This window comes from Corvus moneduloides, chromosome 3 (assembly GCF_009650955.1).
Source record: "Corvus moneduloides isolate bCorMon1 chromosome 3, bCorMon1.pri, whole genome shotgun sequence".
Lineage (NCBI taxonomy): Eukaryota > Metazoa > Chordata > Aves > Passeriformes > Corvidae > Corvus > Corvus moneduloides.
Genome location: NC_045478.1, coordinates 81,906,938 through 81,923,073, shown reverse-complemented (window position 1 = coordinate 81,923,073; position 16,136 = coordinate 81,906,938). Strand labels below are relative to the sequence as shown.

Below are 16,136 nucleotides of genomic sequence, written 5' to 3'. Positions count from 1 at the left end.
TATATCTTTCTTCAACCATGCAGCCCTTCAAATCAGCCTTCCAAGCAGATTTCTACTGCACACACTCTCCAACTAGGCCTCTACTAAATATAGAAAAAAACAAAATCTAGTGTTTCTGAGGTAAAAAGAATAATAGAGAAGCAAATAAAGACAAAAAGAAAAACGTGGCTTTTATACATCATGGAACAGCTCACTGATATTCTCAGTCCCTGAGAGTAAAAGCCCCACTTGCAGTTCCTTCTGCCAATCACTATATGCTACAACTGCACCTACATCTGTTCCAGACTCAAAATCAAGATGGTTTGGATGCTTTCCAAGTGACTCCACCAGCTGTTTTTTTCATTTCCTGTCTGCCTGCTCCTCTCCTGCAATCTGCTGTCATGTACATTCACATTTTCCCATTTCTCTAATGAAATGTTCAGATTTCAGAGCAATCTCCTGTCCAGGGGAGTTTACTGACAAGTTTCCCAAATAATTTCTAACTTCCTATATACCCATGATTAAAACGAGATATTTATGAAAACTTTCTTCTAATTCTTCTGAAACAGCAAAGAAGAATTTAATCAAGGAGTAACTATGTCAGATTGAGACAAATTTTGTACTTTGTTATTTTGCAGAGAGGCCACTCTTCACAAACAACTTTAGAAAATAGCTTTCCTTTGGAAAAAGCCAATGATTTCCTCTCAGCAGCATGTAACCAGTCTGCTGCTACAAAACATTTAGTAAGCATTCATAAATGCTCCACTCCAGAGGTATTAGATGTGATGCTCAGTACCTGGGAATGCTCATCTATGTAGGTCCAGGTCTGTTTAGGACATTGAAGACCACACTATAAACGGAGTTTCCAAAGACTTTCATGCTTGTGAAAAAATGTGATACTTACAAAAGACAGCTCTGGAGAGTATAATCCTTTCAGAGAGGCTGGGCAATAGATGAACAGATAAACTTTTGCAAAAGTTACCCTTACTTCTTCACATTGCATGTGGATGTGCCAGTTTACAAACACATTGTCTTAATACATTTGGACAAAGAGCTAAGTCTTGATCCCCATTACAGAATTCCCCTCCTACAATTAAATATTATATTCTGATATTATATGTTCCTCTTATTATATTCTCTTATTATATAAATTCTTAGACTTTAATATCTTTTAATTTTTGAATTCTTGTCCCAGATTCAAATGTCCCTGCACATTTCTTCACAATTTGGTGTGAATTCCACACTAAGCCTTCTTTTGAGTTTCAGTCAGAAGTATCAGATCTTTAAAGACATAAAAATTATTTTGTTATCAACGTTCAAGCAGTCATGGTATAAAATCCAGAAGTATAAGTAAATGGTTTTATTAACTTTACTGCCATCAAATTTCTTCTACTGAGCAATGAGTGGAGAAGTGCAATACAAGTACTGATACAGTACTTGTTTCCTACCATTAGGCATATTCTCTTATTCCCAATCAGATAGATTGGCTCTGCCATATGATTTTCATAATAACTAAAGAAAGATGCTCCTAAATAATTCCACATCATCCATATTTTCTTTGCCTGACGTTCACTATTAATCAGAATTTTCAGGCATTTGCTTCCTGTTCTTGCTTCCTTTCCAGAAAAATACAGTAAGCATCTGAGAGAGAGAAAACATATACCAGAGAGTGAAAAATGATTGGAAAACTAGAGAACTGTAGCTTACATGTAAAGAATACCAAAGAAACCCTAAAAGCATTAACTTGTTTCATTCTCTGTTGCTTCTACCAAGCTTCAGGTACCTCTGTACATGTCCCAGTAAAATCTAGATTTGGCAGCATTTTATTCTCTTGGTGCAGGAGCTTTTCTTACCAGGAAACTGAAGATTGAAACATTTTATAGTTACATTGTTTGCATTTAGTGAAAATTAAATGCTTCATTCTAATAAACACAGAATTTTGAATTCATTACTCATTCCTTTTAGGTTTTAATATTATGAAATATTTCATGCAGCATTTTGTCAAAAAAAAAAAAAAAAAGCCAGAGGAAAAAACAAGACAATGCAAAACAGGGCACATTTTCATCAGAATTTTCAAAATTGGCTTATTTTCCACAGAAAATAGATAACTGGAATTAGAAAATTATCCTGCAAAGACCAACTGCATTTACAGAACTGAAAATCCAATCTTAGTCTTAAATTTTCACAGCAAAGACAGTTTTGCAGTACTAAATCCTGCCAGTACATGTGAAGGACCACATGATGACTGCAAGCCAGTTCTGTATGTCTTTCTGAAGAACTGCAGCAGCAGAAATGGAAGTTACTAACTTGGGTCAAGGGTCAGAAAATTCTGTCTTTGTCTTACTGCAAAAAATTGGATTAAGGTTATCACCTCCTCCATTTAGCGTTAACAATGAGGGATGACAGTACAAATATTTCCCTGTATTTACAGATGAGTCACCCATCAGGAGAAGAAATACATAAAAACTAGTGAAGACTCCTAGCAGTAGTTTTGAGCTGTGGTGCATGGATCTGCAGGCCAATTTGAAGGGGCCTACAAAAGCAAGTAATGGAAAGGTTGGTTCAAATACCATGATAAAGGAATCTGAAGCTCTACTTGAATATCCATAGAGGTCCAAAATAAAAAATATTTGAAAGCCACCAACTACAGCTATAGTAATCCGACACACATTTCTCCATAAGACTACATAACCCTCATGTTTTTACAGCTCAGAGATCTGGCATCCAGTACCAGGTTCAACAGGTCTGCTCCCATGCTATACCAATGCCACAGCCACCCACTGAGCTCAGGAGAGCTACATGGCTGTGTTGTGTTGTGCTGCTCCCTGAGAGTTTTTCCAGGGGTGACTGATGCATTTTCATTAGAATAGGTAAATATGCTTTTTTTATTTCCCCACCCAGAAGAAAAAGCTGGCTTTGAACAAGACAGCTGTACAGGCAATACCTTACCATGGGAACAACTTGTTCAGAGGGGTTGTGCGGTCACTGGATAGAGACCAGAACAACCTGGTCTCATTTCAGAGCTGATCCTGCTTTGAACAGGAAGCTGGGCTAGGGATGCACTGAAGTCCCTTCCTATGTGAAGTGTCCTATGATGCTACAAAAAGGCATCAAAGACATGTAGCCAGTTTTTATTTCACTTCTTTCACTCCATTCAGCTACCTCTAGGATGCTTTGCTATTTACTTTTTTTTCACTTATAATGTGTTATGAGGCTTTACAGAACATTCACATCATATTGGCATGTGTTTCTGTATAAACATAAGGGTTTCCAAAAAGTTGTTTGGGTTTCGCGTTGGTTTTTTTTTCATTTTTTTTTTAGGAATGGGACAGAAAGCCTCATGGAAATTCTTGTTTCCAGGAAGTCTTCAGAAAAGTCAGGTTATCAAAAACCTTGAAGAAGAAACCTTTGCAGCAGGTAAAATATTTCTGCCAAGAAATCTAGAGACAGGTTTTGTGTCATCCCTATGATTACATCTATACTGCTTTTCAGAAGAACAGGCTAAAACTTCCATCAAAAAATTGCCGGGAAATTTGTTTGCAAATTGGTTTGAAAAGTTCAATGAAAATAAAAATAGAATAGCAGGCTTCTATGTATTTATTCTCCCTGCTCTTTCCTACCCTTTCAATTTTCGGACTGAAAGAGCAAATTCTTAGTTATTAAAGAATTTGATACTGCTAAGGAAGGAGTACTTACAACTGAAATATAGCATCAAAACCAGGCAACTACATAAACACTTACCAGAAAGCCTTGTACTTTAACTACCTCGCCATGCATTTAGATGACAAAAGAATCAAGAAGCTGTTTTGTTTGTTTGCCATCTATTAGAGAATGAATACAGCCTTCTCATAATGTTGGTGATTTGCTAAATGTCCCTGTGAAGCACAAAAGCCTGCTGTCCAGTTTCCATGCCCAGTGGAATAAGACACGAGCTGCCATTTTGCAGCACTCTGATTTCAAAGCCTTCTCAGAAGTCTAAATTTCTTTGTGCTTTTTATCTACATAAGCTTTATTTGCTTTGTCCTTTCAGAGGCCACCTAAAGGTACTGTTTCATCTTGAGGGAGCTTGTGGGTCTGTATTTCTTCATATGATCATATACCCATACATTTCCCTCTGTGCTTATTTTCACTTAGTGGTCAAGCAGCTTGCTGAACTGGTTTTGATGTGTAATATTCAGCCTTAATTGTTTATTTATTGCATTTCTATCCAAATTTTTCTCTGATGCATTGTAAGCAGGTCTGGTTACTTCACATATCTGAACTTCGGCTGCACAGCCCTACTTCTCTCTCGCTTGCTCTCAATTTGCACCTAAAGCTGCTGCAGCAGCACAGTCTGTATTGCTATTACAGTATGCTCACCTTGCTTCTTTTGGACTGCTATGCAGTAATACTTCAGTCCACTGGTTGTTAAAGCAGGTTGCACTTCACAGCATGGACTATGTCTCACCTACTTCCTGCAGTATCCCATTTCTTGTTTTACTTGGAACTGGCATATATTTTTTCTATTTCTGCATTTCTGCCTTTTTTTTTTTTTTTTTTTAATGTTAGCAGTGATAGAAGTGTTGGATTGGCAGTTCTGAGAGAGCTAAAGCAATAACCAAGTACCATTTTCCTTCTACTGCTCCTTTCCAGCAACTTATGGTTCCCTGAGCAGTAAGGGAGGATGAAGTGACTGCAGCTCCAGTTTCATCTCTCACCTCTCCCATGGCTGAGACCGACCAAGAGGACTCAAGGGGCCACTATACTTCAGCTGAGGAAGGGCTCATCAGGACTGGATTAAGCAAGAAACACCTTGTCTACAAACTGCCAAAGCACCTTTGTGTGACAGCAGCATTCAGTGACAGTTTGCTAGGCCAGATTTAGAAAATTAAGCCATCTGTGACTGGAGAAGCAGGAGTCAGAGATCAGCCCCCATGTTCCCTCGCTGGCTCCAAAAGCTGTACACTCTTCTCTTCCTCATAGTGCCCCTTTGCTCACAGAAAAAAGAAAACCAAAGCTCTTCCCTCCCTCCCTTGCTTCATTAAAAATTGTCTTCTCCACTCCAGGAAGCAAACTTCAGCAAACTGAGGGGATTCAGGCAGTGGCAAAAACCTTGCTAAACATCTGGCCCCAACTCGAAGGAAACATATTGGGTCACTGCGGATCTCCTCTTATGACACTGGAAGTTGCTGACTAGCATTTTTACATTACAAGGTGCTATAATTTGAAGCTTTTTGTTTAGCTGATTGTAACACCTTTGGTACCCTACCCCCGCACTCTTTCAAACACAGGACTAGCCCCAAAACCCCCTTTCCAAACAACAGTATTTTCTCTTCCCCTCGGGGGCGGAACGCAATTGCGGATCCATAGCTGGGCGACGAAGAAGGTTTCGGCTTACGTCTAAGCCTGCACTCCAGATTCAATCAGAGGTAGCTGGTGGCACTCGAACCGCATCTCTGGAAACCTGCCCGCTTTGGTGGCAACCTGAGACAGGGCAAGGACGCGTACGCGGGTCTGCCAATCGATGCTCGCTCTGCCAGCAGCTACGAGGCCGGGAGCTCGGGGGGAGGCGGAGGGAGGAGAGGAGCCCCACGCTAACAAAAGGTGCGCGCTGACGTTAATCTCCGCTAACGAAGCCTGCACAGGGCCCGTGCTCTGAGTCACCCGGCGCAGCGGCGAGCTGAGAGAAAGCTCATGAATCAAAGGGCCCTGCAGAAAGCTCATGAATCAAACCACCCTGCCGTAACGAGGGGAAGCAGTGCGGACAGGGGGAGGGGAGGAGAGCAGGACAGGGCTTGCGTCAGACCCGCAGCCGCTGCCTCCGCCCTGCCCCTGCCGGCCGGGCACCTGGCCCCTGGGGCGTCCTCACCTGGCCGCAAAGGCCTGGCCGGAGGCCTCGCCACACGGAACCGTGCCGGGGCAGCACACGGGCTGCGGGACGGCCTCAGAGCTGCCCTCCTGCCGCTGCAGGGCACAGCCCCGCCGTGCACACGGGCACCCCGCAGGAGAGGAGCGCCCTTAACACAGGGCAGCCTCTGGGGAGTGGGGAATGGAGAAAGCAAGCGCTTGGGGCGAGCGCTGTGACTGTGAGAGCAAGTCTCTTTCACCATTTTGTTCAATTAGGTGCCCGGGTGTAAGAAAGGTCAGAGCAGAAGCAACCGGCTATGTAGAGCAGGCCAAAAAGATAATTTTTGCAGCTTCATCGATGTGCAAAACACCAAATGGCACAAGTACGTGCACCTTAACCTATTTACCATGACAGCAGCACATGGGCACAGAGACTCCCTTCCTCTCCAGTCAGTTGAAGACTCGGAGGGGACGGGCGGACAACTGGTGAGGAATTGGCTCCAGTTCTTTTCTATAATCAAATCTAAGTTTACATAAAAAGCATGTCAGAGAACCATAAACCATCTTCTTCCATAATATATACCAGGCAGCAAACGGTATGTATCTGACCATAACCAAACAGGAGAGTTTTTTCACAACTCTAACCCGCTTTTCTGTTGGCTGAGTTCTTAACTCCCATGCCTCAGTGGCTGGGCAGCGAGGGGTTTGATGTGGCAATTCCAGGTGCTCTGGAGCAGTTACACGCATCTACACACAGGCAAAATCCTGGGTTGTTTCCGGGTGGGCCAGGAATGAAAGCCAAGAGCTTGCAACAAATGTTGCAGTCTTTCCAGTCTGGCAAGAGCGAAGGCCTTCATCTCAGAGCACAAATACTCAGGTGGCTCCTTGAGGGGAAAAAACAGATTAAGCTGATGGAAGATGCATTCAGGGCTCACATGGCTTGCAGAAGTGGCAAACCTGCTCTCAATAAAGATTGCTGTCAGGCTTTTGGTTTCCTTTATTTATTTCTTGGAGAGAAAAAAAAGAATAGAAAAGCAGGCCGTTTTGCTGACTGATACAGAAGGGCTGACTATATAAATGCCATAGTGAAACACACAGTATGGCCATCAAAATCATGTGCCTTGGGAGTAGGAATAACTGCTAGCCTCTCCTAGCAGAGTCATCAAGAGGGAACAGGAGTTCTCCTGTGTGAATGCAGTACTGTGTTTAGTGCTCACCTGAAAGATGAGTAGGGTTTGTGATGATAAACAGGCATAAAAACGTCCAGGGGTGTTCACTTGATAGGTAATAGTTTACTAGCACTTTCAAGAGCGACAAGCAAGAAGGAAACAGACTGTCATGGAAAAAAACTTTGCAAGGTTTTGAATGTCGTTAAAACGGTGCTGAAGACAACAGTGTGCATCTGAGATCAATGAGCTCTAGTCATTTTGAAAGGGTCTCTCTCGGGTGGCAGAGAAGTTAGAGTTGCTCAAGGAAAAGAAACAAAGATGACAGGTCCTATAAGCCTGATCAGGTTATCTCCTTAGAACTCCAGAGCCTCAGGAACAGCTATGCACATGTACCTCTTTTCTTAAAAGGTCTGGTCCCAGTACATAATTTCAAGTATTAAAATAAATCATATCGTGTAGCCATCACTTGGAGCTCGATTTATTCTGTAGACAGACATCACTTCACTCTGCCTGGTCCTGAATTTGCTAGAAGATGCTTGGTTCTGTTATTCTAATGTCAAGCAAATAAACCATATGCCCTGCCTCTCAGGGGTATATGTGGGGGCATTAATTGGGGCTCAGTAGCTCACTAACCACCGCTATTCAGCTCCCAAGCAGAACAAGCTCATTTCTGCCCCAGAGATTCTGCAGGACAGGTGAGACCTCTTCAGTGTGGGTCTCAAGTTGGATAAGAGGAAGAATTGCAGGTGTCTGAAATTAGCAGGACCTTATGAACTAACAGAGTTGATCTGGAGGGTGGATGCATGCCTCTAGGTCAAGATAAATGAACATTAAGGAAATTTAGGCTGGAGAGAAGGGAAAGGCAGATAGCCTCAAACCTGACAAAGATGTGATACAAAGAACGCAAAACTGACCAGAATGGAAATTGATCTGTGCAAGATCCTGTTTTCCACAAGTTTAACTGTGACAGTTTGCCCAAGTTTTGACACTCAGAGTCAGAGACAAAGAGTAATTGAGCTGCAGTGACTTAATAAGGCAATTAAGTATTCAGAAAGCAAAGGTAGTGAGTACCATCTTCCTGGGCTTGAAAGCATTATCAGCTTGAAGCTAATTCTTCTACTCCTCCTACGGCATCACAATTTTTACTTAGGAAATTCATGCCCTGTATCTAGTTCTGCACTGTGCTTTGAAACTGAAACCTCTACTCTTAAGGGCTAGAGAAGACCTGCAGCTTTCACCCAGGCCAGTTTGTAGTCACCAGGTTTTGTTGGCTTTGGAGTGGAAAAAGCTGAGAGAGGAAACCAAAGCAGAATTGCTCAAATATGATTTCAGGAACTTTCTTATTTTTCTCAGTCTGAATGTGTAACTGCGAATCAGGGGGAGCAGGATGATTGGCTGAATTGCTGCTCCTAGTTTCTTTTGAGCTTTTAGTTACAGTGTGTTTGGTAATTTCACACAAGCAGTTCATTAATAAACTGGCATCCCAGCACCACTGCAACACCAAGATAACCTGCAAGCCATCAGCTATAGCAAAATAACATTCCTCTCCAGCTTTTATTCTGATACCACTCTTAGCAGGATTGAGGTGGGTTTTTCCTCCTCCCTGTGCAAAGAACGATTAAAAGACAGGTATGGAAAGTGCCTCCATGGCTGCGGCCTGGCTAGGAGGGGCCAGTTTTCTTTTGCCACCAATGGCAATGTGCAAGGAGAAGGGCCCACCTGACAGAGTTTCACTAGCTGAAAAGGAGAGGCAACACACAGTAGTTTTAGCTCAGAACACAGGAGGCTTGCCAATACATTGACTTCGTATCGCTGGCATTCAAGCAGTTAAACACAACTGCGAACTCTGGAAGATTTCCCACTCCTTGCTGAAGCTTCTCCCCAGTACACTGGTAACTGGTGAACAGATGGTACAACAGATACGGTGTTAGCTCCCTCCTTGTTGGAAATGCAGCTATCCAACATTTAGTCAACCTGCCTACAGTGAGAAATGACTGAATTAGAAGTAAAAACATGCTTCCATTTCCCTTTCAGTTTTAACTACTGCACATACACAGTCTGTGCCTTTTGTATCTCTAGCAGAGTCCAAAATTCACTTTTCTCAAGGGAGTCTCTCTCTGTAACTCTCCTATCCTGGCTGTTGTGGCAAAAGGTAGTAAGAACTCCCCCTTTTTCAGTCTCCTACAAGCAGTCTAGGATAAACAGTCATTCAGACTGGCAGCATTTTCCTCCTCCAAGCTGTATCCAAGGAAGAATACAGATGCTGCAAACAGTGTCGTGAACTCCAACACTCACCCAGCAGCAAGACTGCCAGAAGCATCTGGCACTATTTTGAGGAAAAGTTTTCAGTTTGTTTCTAGTTGGGCTTCCTCTGGGCCTTGCTGCCATCTCTGGCTCCCCTCCAGCCCCTCACTGCAGCTTCACCAAACTCTGCTTTTTGATAAACATTTCTTGCACCCTCCACCAGCTCCTTTGTTCCCTCCTATGACTCCCACATCACATTTCCCTAACTGTAACCAGTTTCATTGGCCTCCCACCACCTTTCTGTCCCCTCATAACAAGGCTTATTTCTCTTCCCTCCATGTAAGGCTTTATTTCTATAATACCATGCTTCCCTTGTTGCCCGCTTCCCCCAAAGTTCTGTCCCAAAGCCAAACAAAATCGCATCTTGTTCTGAATTCTGCACTTCTAGCAAAGCATACATTTTCTTTTGCAAATGCCTTGTATCGAGACATAACTATGATTTGGAGCAACTTGCCAAGCAAATCTCCATTTTCTTTATGTACCAAGCTCTTTAAAAGTCACTTGACATGGATAAAAAACACAAGGTTTTAAACAGGCTCCATTACCTTTGCCAGAAATGGATACAGCAAGGTTTGGGGAATTTTATGTGTGCGTTTTTAGTTCCAGGCTAGTCAGTATATTATGGAAAACAGACCTGCCTCCAGTTACCTAGAGACTGCATAACCAGGGGGGGTTCAAGTGACACTGTAAAACCACTCCACAGGAATACCATTCAATTGCTCAGTTCAGCAAGCCCTCTCGGTGGATTTTCTTTCCTTACAAAAAATTGCACTTGTCTGTTCATTGCTTTCCATATTGCATAAGAAAAAGAAAAGAAAAAGGAAAAAGCTTTATTAATTTATGGCGATTTACACCCTTACTAAGTCTGAGATTTAAACATACAAGTCAGAAAAGTCAAAATTATAGTTTTTCTGCTTCCATTCCCTTCTCTATTATTTCCCCATCATAAAGGTATGCTCTCTTTCATGTGAGTTCCAACATCAAGCACATATGGACAAAAAGCTTTGTTATTTCCAAAATGCTGCTGCAATGCCAACTTCAGCAGCTCAGCCTCACAGCCTTCTCCTGTGATACAGCAAAGTATTTATTGCTACATTCACATGAGTGTGTTGTGCCCACCCAAAGAGTAAAGTTTTTCTTCTCTGCTTCAGTGCCTAAAGCTTGGCTCCTTTTCCAGAGAGGCCAAATACCTGTAAACACCCTCCCTTCTGACGGAGCTGTACCTTTGCAAAGTAAACAGCATTCATGTGGGTGCCTAAAAACATGTCCAAGTGCCTATCTTTAGGCACCTGAGTCTGGAAATGCTGGTCTGAGTGAGCAGGCCCTGCTTGTGGCATGAATTGCTCTGCAGGGCAAGGTTAGGACAGAGGAATACCCAATTCTTAATTTCATTCTCTCAACCATCTCGCTGCTCAAATGAGAAACCCAACTGGGAATCTTAGTTACAGTAATATACTCACCAAACATATTGTATTCATTTATTTGAATTACTTTAGGAATAGAATCGCCAGCCAGGAGAACAAAAACAATCCTCCACAAAATGGATAAAGGCTTCACAGCCTGGAGTAAAAGGAGTCCTCAGAACATACCACATTTGGATCCAAGGACTCCCCTGGGTTTCCTTAGCCACAGAGGTGCCAGAGCCCCAGCAGCAGGCAGCCACATTGCCAAACCTACTCCCTTTCTCAGATTTTCTTAGCTAGCTTCTTTTCTACCTGCATTCAGATGACAAAGTATTTGAGCATGAATTATCATCATTATGGATGTTGTCAGGATTGAGGTGGGTTTTTCTTATCTATTATTATTATTTCTTATCTATTATTATGTGATTTTATGCCCTCAGTCTCCATTCTCCTGCTGCACACAGGTCACCTGATCATCCACTTCAGCAAAGGAGGAGTGTGCCAGAGCTGACAGTCCATATCTTTCATAATCTCTTTTTTGGTATGATAGAGGGGGACATCTTTTAATATTCTTCAGTTCCTGCCCTTCACCCAGTAGAATAAGACTGGGAGAAAATGGTATGTAAGCTAGCAGAAACTCTTTGGAAAAAAAAAACAATAACAGCAGAGGCAGGGCTGCTTTCAAGCTTAAGCCCCTCTGCACATCCTGGTGGCAGCCAGAGCCAGAAGTAAACATAAATAGCAGCCATCCGACAGGCTACAGGTAAGGATGCACAGTTATAAAACAGACACATTTGCAAGGGAAAATACAGAGATCTGAAGTTAAGCCTAGTTTTGTTTTTTTCAGTTTGACCTAGCAGCTTCCCAAGACTGCCTATTGGGACACCAGCTTCCTACTTTCCTTACATCTGCAAAGGACAACCTCAGAAAAGAGAAGAGAAACATTTAGAAAATCTTTGCATAAAACCATTCCCAGACAGAGCTCTCTGTAGAGTCCAGAAGGACAGGCGATATCATCAGTTTCCCAGGTCTGACAAAGCAACACAACCACTTAGACGTGACTGTGTTTGTTTGTCTCACTGGTAGCACAACCTTGGATCCTGCTGTCACATGCCTCTGAGCACTTCAGGCCAGGGAATGTCTCTCAAGATTGTTGGTAAATTCTTATCTGTATTGCAGTTGCAGAGGTGACGCTTGCAGACGTAACCCTGAGCAAATCTGAGCCAGGCGGTAACCCTGGTAATCTGGAGGGGGATGGGGAGAACAGCAGCAGCCAGCTGGGAGCTGATCAAGATGCCTCATGCACAACCATTTGCCTTCTACAGCTGATAAGGCTCAAGCTAGGACCTGTACTCAGCAAGACAGGTTATGAACACAGAGAAGAAAGGTGGTTGCTGCCTGAAAATGCTCCTTGAATCCTTGATGCCACAAAATAATATTTCTTTTAGCTCCCTTTTCTTGATCTGCACTGCTCAGTGCTGCTGCAGTGGGGCCTGACTTGTACTTAGAACTAGCTGACATATTGAATGAAAAAGCACACTTGAAAAACACACCCTTTTGTGCTCATTTCAAGACCTACCGATGCGTGGTCGTGGTGGTCTTTGTTCACACCATACCTAAGGCCCCCGGTGTGTTTCACCAATGAGAAGATCCTTGTCTCTGATTATTAGGACACAGTGATGTCAGCTGAGAGTGCTTGTCATGAACAGGAGGTAGAATCACTAGCATAGAACATCATCAAAACACACTTCGACAAATTTTTCTCACCTCGGGCTTGCCCCGAGCTACCAGATCAGTTGACTACTTTCTGCAGCTCGGTTCAGGTGCAGTAACTCTTCCAGCTGTGGTAACTCAGCAAGACACCTGAAGCCAGCCAATATTCCACTGGGGTGAAATATTTCAGCCTTCTCACAATAAGCACAAAACCCACATGATAGTCTACATTTACTGCTTTTAACTAGTTTTGCTTTCCCCTGCCTACATACTGCTCCTTGAGCTCTAAAAATCTGAGGAGTGGAGGACGCCATTGGGAAACATATAAAACTTATCTTAATTTAGCACTGAAGACAAAGTTTATAAAAGTAAAGGAAGAGTACAACCAGACCCAGCTTTTTTTTTTTCCTTCTCATAAACAGCTAAAATTAGCCAAAACCTACAACTTCACGGGAAAGGGGGGTGGCAAGGAACGGGGGGCAAATGCAGAACTATTCCCATGTCAAGTCACATCTAATGAAAATGTTTGGTCAGGAAGAATAGGAACATTTTTTTAAACAATGTAAGGTTTTATATTAACATTTTCTAACTGTAATAATTTCAGAAATGCTGATATGCTTCATTTCCACATTATTACACATGTCAGTGTTTTTCTATAACACAGAATTTTTTAACTGACTAAAAATTAAAATAAGGAAAAAAAGTTAAAAATATTAAATAGATTGAACGCTGAATGTTTCACATTTATACAAAGCATTTCGAATTCCCACTATGCCATTTTTATGATTTGACAGCTAGTCCAGGAAATCCTGGTTGTAGGAATGCCGTAATTCATACACCCAGTCTATTTGCTGAAGTTCTAAATTGAAAATGCTCTCTTCTCTCCCTGAGGTAATGTCACCTCACCTTGAACAAAGCCAGCAGAAAAACCAATTTTGGGGTGTCTACCAATTCACCCTATGTGAATGCCTATTAACCCATTTCACTTACAGTGGTGTTGAAGTTTGCACCTGACAATACAGTGCTCTCAAGTCCAAGAGAAAACTGTTTTAGAGCACTGCTTTCTTCACGCATCTCTGGAGAGCTAATCTGAGAAAGCTCCTCTGGGGTTTTCAACCAAGAGACAAAAGTACAGCACTTACTAACACTTTCCTTCTATTTCTGGGCAAAGGACTTTTCACCAGCTGAGATATACCAAGAATTATTACCATCAATTGTCTTCTCAAAGAATAGGCAGTTTAGAGACAAGAAAAATCTCCACTCCCTACCTAATCACCTATTCAGGTCTGCGCAAAGCAGGCAATGGATAATATGAAATGAAGCTGAGAACAGCTCTCATTTTCCTGAGCAGCTAAAGTGCAGTTTTAAACGTGTAATAGATATTTTACCTTTACCATCAACAAGCAGAATGCATAAAGTATGACTGCCTTGATACCTGCTGGGCACTCGAGCTTAAATTGTCATTAACAACCTCGTTAACAATAAGAGATACACAGTGTTCTGCATATGAAAATTATCATAAACCTGTGCTTTTGGGAGTTACTGTATATCAGCTATATGTCCATCTCTTTGAACTACAGTCTTACTCTAGGTAATCTAATCAAAATGCTAACAAACCTGTTTTCATATGATCACAGAAAAAAAACCTGCACATTAAGAAACACAAGTGATAAGCAGCAGATACTCCTACTGTTCTTTCATGCACATTTGAGTGATGCTGAAGAAGACATCTGTATTCTGCAGGGAGCAACAACAAAATCAGCAGACATGACTGCAGTCAAGAAATCACAATCCAACACTCAGAGGCTGGAGTTAGTATCTCCAGTAGCTCAAGTTTTGGTTATTAATCAGCCCCACCTTCATCCCCACTTATTTTGAGCAGGCTCCTTACACCAAGCAGTGCCGCACAAAGTCAAGTGTTAACAGTTGCTGAGTATCTAAAAATCTCTCTAAGTCAATGGTGAGAGTCCCATTCTAGGAAACACTGAAAAGTATGGAAGAGTAGAAAACATCCTGGGGGTTGGGGACCCAAACCAAGTTGAGTTTGAGAGAGGAGAGAGAGAAAGGCTGCTTTTTTACTCCTCATGCCTTACCACAAGTAGCTTCTCAATCCTGTGGACCTCCTCAGTCTCGTTCTGAGGGACATTGGAGTAACCCAGAGAACACTGCTGAAATTGGACACTCGAAGAATACAAGGCCCATCAGCAATCTGCTTATCAACAGCAATTTGCAGTTTACATTTCCTTGGTTGATTGCTTGGGGCTTATTTTTTTTTAAATACCTTCTAATCTGTCTTCCATATTTTCCTGTATCATGTATATTTTCCCTCTGGGTTCTTATATCTTCCTTGTTTTGTTCTCAGATCACCATTTGCCATCATTAAAATTTTATCCTGAAATTTAGGAAATAAGAGTTACTGCATGCTGTGAAGCTTCAAATCCAAAAATAACTCAATCATTGAAGGAGCTAAAGGGGTATATTTTTGTTTTGTTTGGGGGCTTTTTTTTTTTTTAATTTTTCTAGTTGAAAAGTAGCTTAAGAACCTAGTGTATATGTCACAAGTTTCCATTTTAAAACACCATGGTCATAGGCCTGAGAATTAGAGGAATAAAAGCACTGAGACATTGTTTTTCGACCCTAATGACATGAGGAATAAACCATTTCTCTGAATACATTTGGGGGAAAAAATAATGGTTCTTGGACAGGAATTTAATGTGCCAAGTTTAAATTCTCTGCAAATCAGGATTGTAGAATTCCCCACTTTGAAACAATAGTTCATAACAAAAGTGATGCAAACTTGACTGGAACACTGAAAGTGATGCTGCTGGGTGAGAGACTGAATGCATGTAAATTAAGGACGTTGCAAGATTTGATCAGTGCTGTCCAGCATTTATGAGCATCCTTAAAATATGAGATCTGAGCAGACATCATCTATCTGAATAAGTTTGTTTGAAGTTAAAGGTTGTTTATTAAATATTATTTATGCACTGTTAAACCTCAGGGAGAAATATTAAACATGTCTGGGATTCACAGAGTACACAAAACAGGCACTAAAATTGTACAGTTTGATATATAACTTCCTATAGTGGATAAATCCATGAACATCTGCTAAATATGTGGAAGACTTATTACATTTTCATATGGTTTACTTACAATGTGACTTCCCGATGTGGCAAACAAAGCTGACTATGGGGAAAACTTATTTCATTATTTTAAACCCTTTTAATACAACCTTCGTAAGATGCATGAATATTTCCTCATTGCCTTCTGTGTCACCTGATGGGGAGGAGTAGTTCCTGAACCGTTAAACTGGCTTAAATACAGAATTTTTGTCTCGTGCCTTGTTTAGAGGATAGAATCTTGGTATTTCTCTTGGCAGTTCCCAGAGCAAGGTACAATCCTGCAGATTATCTCTCTCCAGAATTTTGCTGATAGATTCAGAGAGTCAACAGAGATCTTAATACAGTGCAAGACCCTCCCAGCCCCTGTGGGAGAACTTAGCAGGTTCTCCTCCCAGAGCATAGTGAAGTCAGACATTTATTTTGGCATCCAGAAGACTCTTTTTGAAATCTGCAAGAAACTTGGTAAGTTCCCATAGTCTGGGAAACTGATGAAATACTGTATTTTTTTTTTCTTGCCACCAGGCAATAATACTCTACCTCAGAAGCAGAAATGGAAAATTTGGGCACAGGGAAATCCTGGTTTTAGGAAGTAAGAGAAATCCAATTGCCTTCCCCCCCTT

General features: G+C 41.8%; 1 protein-coding gene across 1 annotated transcript in view; it reads right to left on the bottom strand.

Annotated features, from left to right (window-relative positions):
* The window catches only part of PDE10A (phosphodiesterase 10A), a 347,928-nt gene that overhangs the window by 270,273 nt on the left and 61,519 nt on the right, over positions 1-16,136 (bottom strand). The window lies entirely within an intron of this gene.